This window comes from Danio rerio, chromosome 22 (assembly GCF_052040795.2).
Source record: "Danio rerio strain M-AB ecotype USA chromosome 22, GRCz13ab, whole genome shotgun sequence".
NCBI lineage: Eukaryota > Metazoa > Chordata > Actinopteri > Cypriniformes > Danionidae > Danio > Danio rerio.
In genome coordinates, this window is record NC_141042.1 from 20,223,127 (window position 1) to 20,232,626 (window position 9,500).

Here is a 9,500-nt window from a genome sequence, read left to right on the forward strand (position 1 = left end):
AAAAAAGTTAATTATTTATGAACCATAAAACTAAAACAGCTTTTGGTACTGAATATTAACAGGAAAAAAACACACCTGGATTTATGATTTATAGCTATGTGTAAAATGTATACTGTAAACTAATGATTCTTCAACATAACACTAATATTTTAACTGCAAAAAGTTTAGAAGTCAATACTTGGAAGCGTCAGTCTGAATTTCATTCACAACATTTTATTTCTGTTTAACTAATTTCTGTTAAAACTACCGTAGCATAACTTAAAATTTGGAACAAATAAAATCCAGATGTTTATAATATAACCCATGCCTCATATATCCACTAAATAAAAACAATTTTAAAAAAAAGTTTAAAGCTCATTGTTTCTGTCACAATCGCCAGCGATCTAATCCATACAGATCACTGGAAAACACACAGATCGTCAAAGGATTACAAATATGCCGGTATATGGACTACAAGTTCCAGTCATGCACCACACACACCAGTTCTTGATCCTGTCTGATTGCAAACACTCACAGCTAAAGCTGCTTCATAACTGATTATATACAGCACACAAACACACAGACTTTGCTGAGCCTTGTTATACTGAATTGTAAACTTTACAACGCATTTTCCTGGTCTTGTCCTTCCATGTTCGATCTCTGCTTTGTTTTCTCGTTTTGATACCATGCCGCCTGTACTGATCTTCCACCTGTTTTATGAACACGACTCTGGATTGCATGTATACATCTAACCCAGGCTCATTCTGAAATCGTAACTCTAAATACATTTCTGGAGAGGTACGTGTTTTTGCATTTTTTTCCCGCATATCCACAAGAGGCCGCTGTGTACGTTTTTTGAGATGTCAAATTTCTCTCGTGAGTGCCTTTCGTGTCTTCTGTTCTCGCATAAACCCAGCAGAGGCTGCTGTTGACTGACTGTTTGACTGACTGGATGACTGACTGACTGACTGACCAACCAATCGCCTGACCCACCTTCCTCCTTTCCTAAACCCAACTAATTTTATTGATTGACTCGCCCAGCCACTTCATCTAAACCCAAACAACAATTTTCAAAAGCAACCAAAAAACAGAAAATCATCTGATTTTTACCACGTTTTAAGATTTTACCACATTCTTACACTGTTATTTACTTGTTTATTAACTAATTAATTTATTTTATTTTTGGATTCTGTTTTTGTCTTTTGTGCTTTCTGGAATTGTTCTTCACCGGACTCAAACCCCATCGTTGTGGTCAAGTCCTCTCTGCATCTCAAGTCATCCAACGTGCTTGGTGAGCTAACGGGACAAGCTGATTACAGTGGGAAAGCTGTTCATACGGAGGTAAGCGGTCAGTTGGTAAACGCGAAAAGGAATGGCCTCATACCACCCTGTAGTGTTCATTTTAAAAATTAAATGCAGCCATACGTACTTCTGGCTACATAATTTGCAGTCTCCAGAAATGTATATAGGACTACATTTTTAGAATGAGCCTATGTTGTATACATTTGTTTGCCCCTGTGTTGACCGTTGCTTGCCTGACCATATGACCACTTTATGTGTAATAAACCCTGTGTTTGGATCCACACTTCCTTGACAGTGTCTGCTTCACGTTATAGTTTCCATAGCTGTATATAGAAACCTGATTAATAAAATATGTTTTATTTCAGCTAAAACCCCAAATCAAAGTTAAGACAGTATGGAAATTGCGAATTTAAAAAGGAAGAAGTGAATTCCAAATTCACTGTGACTTGTATTTTATTGCAGACAAAATGAACACAAAATATTTCATGTTTTGTCTGGTCAACTTCGTTTCATTTGTAAACATACACCCTTTCCTGTCATTTAGACCTGCATCACATTCTTAGAAAATTTGGGACAGGAGCAGTTTAGGGCTAATAATCAGGTAAATTGGTTAAATGATTATGTGATTTGAAACAGGTGATTTCAACAGGTGATTGTAATTATGATTTGGTAAAAATGCAGCATCCAAGAAAGGTATAGTCCAGGGGTGTCCAAACTCAGTCCTGTAGGGCTGATGTCCTGCTGAGTTTAGCTCCAACTTGTTTCAACACACTTGTCAGGATGTTTTCTTGTACGAGCTTGATTAGCTGGTTTAGGTGTGTTTAATTAGGGTTGAAGCTAAACTCTCCAGTACACTGGCCCTCCAGGACCAAGTTTGGACACCGCTGGTCTAGTCCTTTAGAAGCGAATATGGTGTTGTTCTTAAAGATGACATGTAATGGCCTAGAACTTTTTGTGTTTTTATTGTTGTCCTTTTCTGTTTCACAACTCTCACACTCTGACAAAACTCGTGATCCTGTCTAACATCAACGCCCTGCGCTCTTTAATTATTACTTTTATAATGAATACATTACTCCAATTAAACTCAAGATAATGATCAACGAAATATGCAATAGATAGGGCGATGATCGGCACTTTGCCAAAAGATATGTAAGAAAATTATCGAAAAGTTTCAAGACATTGGAAAACCACATTCTGTACACTTTACAAAGTTCTGGTTATGGAGGAAGGGGATACAAATGCTTGACTGGGCTGCCTGCAGTCCTGACCTGTCTCCAGTAGAGAACATGTGATGCATTTTGAAGCTGTTTATTGTTTTGTCTGCAAATATAAGTCGAAATAAATTTAGAAATAACTTTTTTTATTTGTTTTTTTCCATATTTTTTTCTGATTTAGTGTTGTAGATGCTAAAGAAATATTTCTCAACTATTAAAAAATGAATAACTGCAGAAATATTTCAATAAAACTGACACAAGTTAACATATATACAACAATATTAGATTTTACGAATGTATCTACACATTTTTAAGTCTATTTTTAGAAAAACATGCAGTATATTCCCATGAACATATTCCCAGAAAGTAAATAAGAAAGTGAAGTAGCCTTTAGCAATAGAGGGTCTTTTGTTTCTGTTTCTGTTTCCTCCCCCTTCCTGTTTTTCAGAGAAACTCTCTGACAAGGCTAATTAACTGTTATTAGTAATCATAGCCTCTCGTTATAGGTGCTGGATGTCTGTTACGCTGCTCAGTCGGAGAGAAGGTGGAGGTTGGAAAGCCCATACAGACGCGGTATTTGTGCTGCTAATAAGATAAATTGTGGAGAAATTACACCCTAATATGTAGTTACACAAGAACACAGCAGGTTTAGTAGTAAACTAGTTTAACTGGACAACAACATCAAAACAGTCTTTTAGAAATCGCAGTAAAATGTTCAAGATGGTTTTGGAATGACGTAAACCGACCACTGCAACCCAAGCTTGTTGGAAATACACTATGTATTGTACACTGTATACACTACATCTGTTGTTTTCAGGTTAAATGAACAATGTAAGCTGTACAACTATAAAACATTTGTAAATTTTTACACTAATTTGACAGAAATGAAACACATTAGCAAACACATATGCAGCATTAATATATGATTTGCAGTAATATATGATTTTTAAAAGGCACATTTTTTTCAACCCAGACTCATTGATACGTACCCATGTCGACATTTCGGGGGACAACGGAATACGTAACTGGAGATATGTCTGCTCACCGTTTTTGTTTTTGCAAATCCACCAGAGGCCGCTGTGTATGCTTTTTGATGATCTTAAATGTTCTTGCATAAAACCACCAGAGGGCGCAATATACACTTCAGCCAAACAGGCCAGTTTACCAATCAACTAAACCACCCACCTCTTTCCCTAAACTTAACTGATAATGTTTTCAGAAGCAATCTAGACAAAGGAAAGCAGTCATGAATGTGTGAATTCACCACATGTTCAGCCCACTGGGCAAACTGGTAACACCAGAAAAGCCATCCGTAAGCTGTCATTGTCACATCCGTCAGTGACCACATGAGGGCGCTGTAGTGCACTAGGACTTTGTAGGCACTGCAGCGTCCCAGGAAAGAACTACATTCCCATACATACCACGCGCATACACCGGAACACTTACACTGACCCGTCATCTCATCTGTTCTGTGTTACCGTTGATTATCTGGACTATATATTTTACCATTCCACCTATGTTTGTTATCGCATCGTTTGTCTTTCTGGTCTTCCATGTCTCGCTTGTTCCTAGTTCCACAGTAAGTCTTGTAGTCATAGTTCGTTGTTCCTGATCGTGTTTTTGTAATTCTTGCCAAAGTCTAGTTTATAGTGTTATTGTTTCTGAGCCTTGTCTTTGTTTTAGTTTTTGGTTTTGTCGTTTGTTTGTTACTTTGTATTTTTTGATCACCTTGTTTGTTTCACTGTAAATAAATATCTGCACTTGGATCCGCACCTTTTTGTTTTTGTTCTGTTTTGATCACGCTAACGTGACAGTCATGTGGTAGCGCTAGAACGACCACAAGTCGTCGGCGGTGTCATACTGCCCCCTAGTGTTCATTTTTTAAAGGCGAAATCCAGCCATCCGTACTACCGGCTATATAATTCTTGCTCTCCAGAAATAGAAGAAGTAGACAGGGGAACGTATCCACAATGATCCTGTGTTGTTTTTTCTACAGGTCAAACCACCTGTAGAAAACACTCTTTTATCTCATTACCTGACACTTGCATCACCTGCTCACTAATAAATTTGCACACTTACTTAAAATCACTGCATATCTCTATAAAAATATATTTTTAGTATGTTTCACACAGGTGAGTGGGCTTGACAAACTACCTCTAGAAACACGCTCTCTCCATATGCGCCAGACACTTTACTTAAACTCCACCTTACAAGGACTCAATAAGGAAAATAATGTTTCCTTGTGAAAAATCATGTTGCTCTACCTGTTTTCATCAACCTTAAATACCTATTTTGCACAATATTTTGCACAAAGGATTATATTCACAGCTAGTGTTTTTTCCCGACCAATAAACGTCCGGTGAATAGTTAAAGTCATTGTTTTCAATTTTATATGGTTCGTTTTACAGCATCAATGCTGTAATGTAATTAAATTCAACCAGTAAAATAGATGATCAAAAAGCCGCTTTAATTCAAACGCCATCAGTAGCAGCAGCACTAAAACTCTAGGAAAAATACAGTGGCAAAATAAATTAGCATATTTTTAAGGCATGGCACAGATCAATAGAATTTATTGCAGTGCATTTTGTACATTCTGAGGCCCACTCTCTATTGTATATTAATCAGGCAGTAAACATTTTTGATTTTCAAAGAAAACAATTATGTAACAGCATACAGTCCACTGGAAGCGCTTTAAGTGGGATACTAAAAATTAAAAGTCCTTTTGCATATTGCTATGTCTTATGTAAATGTACTTGTAGTTAGGCTATGTGCACTACCTGACAAAAGTCTTGTCATCGATCCCGGTTGTAAGAGCAACAAATAGTAACTTGACTTCAAGTTGATTATTTGGAAAAGTGGCAGAAGGTAGATTTTTCTGATCATTTGTTAAACTGCATCCCAATCATCACAAATACAGCAGAAGACTTATTGGAACCCGCATGGACCCAAGATTCTCACAGAAATCAGTCAAGTTTGGTGAAGGAAACATCATGGTTTGGGATTACATTCAGTATGGGGGTGTGTGAGAGATCTGCAGAGTGAATGGCAACATCTACAGCCTGAGGTATCAAGACATTTGTGTGGCCCATAACATTACAAACCAAAAAGGCTTACAAACCGCTTAAATTATTAAGCGGGATAGCACTCTCATTCTTCAGCCTTCACATCAAAGTTCCTGAAAGCAAAGAAGGTCAAGGTGCTGCAGGATTGGCCAGCCCAGTCACCAGACATTACAAAATTGAGGATGTCTGTGGTAAGATGATAGAGGAGGCATTGAAGATGAATCCAAAAATCTTGATGAACTGGGAGTCCTGCAAGAACGCTTTCTTTGCCATTCCAGATGACTTTATTAATAAGTTATTTGAGTCTTTGCAGAAATGTATGGATGCAGTCCTCCAAGCTCATGGGAGTCAAACACAATATTAATTCTTTTTTCACTGCAGCATGACTTTATATTCTATACTGTACATTATTTCTGCTAAGTGACAAGACTTTTGTCTAAGTAAGGTCAGACTTACTGTCCTAATTAAATAATTAAAAATCAAGACATGATCATATTTTATTTAGGTAAAATAAGCATAATCTAGAGGCTTTTGCCTTTCAATTCAAGTTATTATTTGTTGTTCTTAAAACTTGGATAGGCGACAAGACTTTTGTCAGGTAGTGTAGTTTGTGTGTATATTATATGCATAGTTAGCATAGTCAGATAACTGTGCCGGTATGCTAGTTATGTATAGGTTTAAAATAGCTCTTACGTCCAGTGTTGTGTTCTTTTTTAGGATTATGTTTATTTATGTAGCACCGTAATCCTGCAAGACATGACATTTTGTTCTACTGAATGTCCACACATGTAGCGGAAAGACAATAGAATTTGACTTGATAGCACTTCTAGTGGGTGTTTTAAATATCAAACTTACATCGAAATATACACATAGATATGTATTTCAGGTTTTGCTGGAAGTTTCAAATGACCTTGGTTTGTGCCAACCTGAGACATGTCTGTCAGCACATGCAAAACAAACCATAAAAAAACCTACAATCCTTCAGTGGCTTAAGAACCACCGTTTCACATTAGAATTCAGGACGGTTATTGACATTGGCTCTAATTTACAATCGGCTCACACTTTCGAAAGTGACAACAGCCTTGAAAACAGACCGAGATGGGTGAAGTGGTGAATGGGATCAGTGGGCAAAACTCCCGAGTCCCTCCCCCCTGAGGGGCAATTAGTGAAGGCCTTGAAGCAACGTTGAGTGGCGAAAGTCTTACGCCACAGATGGTACAAGTCAGCTGCTCTCGGTCCGCAAAGACACATTGGTATGTTGCCTATGCAAACATGCAAAACTCAAACAAATGAAGGTATGCTCTTCGCATTTTGTCCACGGACGCATGACCACACACATATCTCATGAAGTCATGCTTGGTTGACATCTACGGACACAAGTTCTCTTGTCTCGGAAACACAAAAGCCTGCCTATGCACGTCCGACTGTATGAGGACGGCCAAAATGGAGCCACGGATTCAAAGTACACTACAAACATACCTAATGGCATAAACATGAACAACTGTGGAAAATGGGCGTAAGGGTTATTCTCACACTTACTCATGTCCCAGTACAACCTACAGCATTTACAGCGCAATAAATCCAGACAGGGTATATGCCGTGTAAAACAAAAAATGTGCTCTAGCTCTGGGTGTTTGCTTTATCACGTTAGAACAGTAAATGTACATTCAAAATGCATTTATTGAACAGTCTATGCACTTTCTGGTAATGCTTTCCTGTTTTAGTTTTTTTTTTTTTTTTCTAAGTTACAAATTATTTAAATTTAAGACTCAATGGTGTTTTAAATGATAGATTATTTTGGTTTGGGATAACAAAAGAAAACGATAAATTAAAGTAAACAAAATCAAACATGTAAGGGGTTTTCACAAAGCAAAGTAAAAAAAAAATGTTGTTTGTCTACTTTTTCACAAACGAAAAGACTGTACAATGATTGGTTTTGTACAGATTTTGTTTCGGTTTTAGGCGTCACATTTACAAACTACAATTCCCGTCACTGCTGCCAGAATTCTGACTAGAACCAGAAAATCTGTGCACATCACATCTATCCTCAAGTTTTTACACTGGCTCCCAGTTACATTCAGAATAGATTTTAAATTATTATTACTTGTCTATAAATCACTAAATGGCCTGGGACCTCAATACATTACAGATATGCTCACTGAACACAAACCTAACAGATCACTTAGATCTTTAGGATCAAATCACTTAGAAAATCCAAGGGTTCAGTCAAAGCAGGGTGAATCCGCATTCAGCTGCTGGAATCAACACTTCTGGAAATGATCAGATGTGCTCCAACATGAGGCACATTCAAATCAAGAGTTAAAACACATCTGTTTAGCTGTGCCTTTACTGAATGAGCACTGTGCTACATCCGACTAATCGCTCTAATATGTCTTTTTTTTCTTTTTTTTATAAACTGCTTTAACACATTTTATGCTGTTTTAATAATTTTGAATTTTCTTGTTTCTTTTATTCTTGCTTATGTAAAGCACTTTGAATTACCATTGTGTATGAAATGTGCTATATAAATAAACTTGCCTTCCCTCCTTATACTGCAGTGAAGAAGTAAGCTCTTTTCTGCAATTGTTTTAGGACTTTTAATTAATTTGCCAATGATAACAAATGGCAATAAACAGTTAAACGACTTGCTCTACAAACAAGCGCTTTTATTGCTATGCATAAAAATACTATAATAAGAAAATATCAGTTTGCAACACCAATCAGCATAACAAGCTGTTTTTTTATGGCTGAAAATCAATGAGACTGGAAATCTCGAGCCAATAAACTTCCACTTGCTCTTATGTGGAAGAATAAGGTCAATATTTCTCAAATATTAAGTTTGTAGAGTGGTTATAAAAGCAGCGGAGTAGTGAATGTGTGTGGCAAAAATCCTTTCAGAGCCAAAAATTTGAGGCTGGATTTACGAGCTGCCACCAGAGGGATTAACTGGCTGTCGCTCATGTTTATTTATTCAAATGTTTGTTTTGGTTCAAGGCTTTTTTCTTCTTCTTCTTCCTTTAACGAATGTGCCGCGTGATGGATTTAAAGCGTGCGAAGACTGTACAGATTTCAACATCTCAGCTCTGCTGGGAGGGAAACGCTGATGAATGTTTTGGATTTTGTTTTAGATTACGCAGGCTCAATGATTCACGTTTGCAGGCTTGTCTTGTCACCGAATGAGCAACTGGACTCGCAGATTGGCTCTCAGTGTGTTTCAAATTATTGCATGGGCGCGGGGAGGATTTTATTTGTCTATCAGGTGGTATTGGGGGTGAACCCTTAAATCTGACAAATTGCTGAAAATTGCAGACATGCACTCATTCCTGTTTGGACGCTCTTGGCACATCTGGTTGTGATCTTGGCACAAAAGCCCCCCCCCCCCCCCAACCCCCCCCCCCCCCCTCCCCCCTCAGACCCCACCTTCCTCCACAGCTCATTGCCATACTTTTCCTTCTGGCCCTGAGAGAAGAAAGAAGATGATCTCTGTTCTCTCACACTCCTGGAGTGGGGGGTTGTGCCTCAAAAGATGTGAAGTTTGCAGATGTCTACTTTGAGGATTGATCTTCCAACTTCACAGCTTGGGAAGAGTGGGTTATAATTGAGAATGAATGGGAGATGAATGGAGAGCTATGACACTGCTGCTGCACAAATAAATCAAAAATATTTTCACAATTTAAGTTGTTCATTGATTAAAGCCATGATTTAACTAAAATATTGTACTGACTATGTAGTGCGAGTTAATTCTTAGTGTGTCTTTTTTATTCGGGCTCATTCACACATTTTTCCGTTTAATTATGCAACTTTTCCAATGCTTCTCAATGTAAACATAAACTTGATGGATGTGTGCGAACATTATGCTCGCGTCTAGCTTTTTTTGAGGTATCTCGCACATGAGCACCATGCTTTTAAGAAACCGTGTCAAGTTAAAAGATGTTTTAAGTTG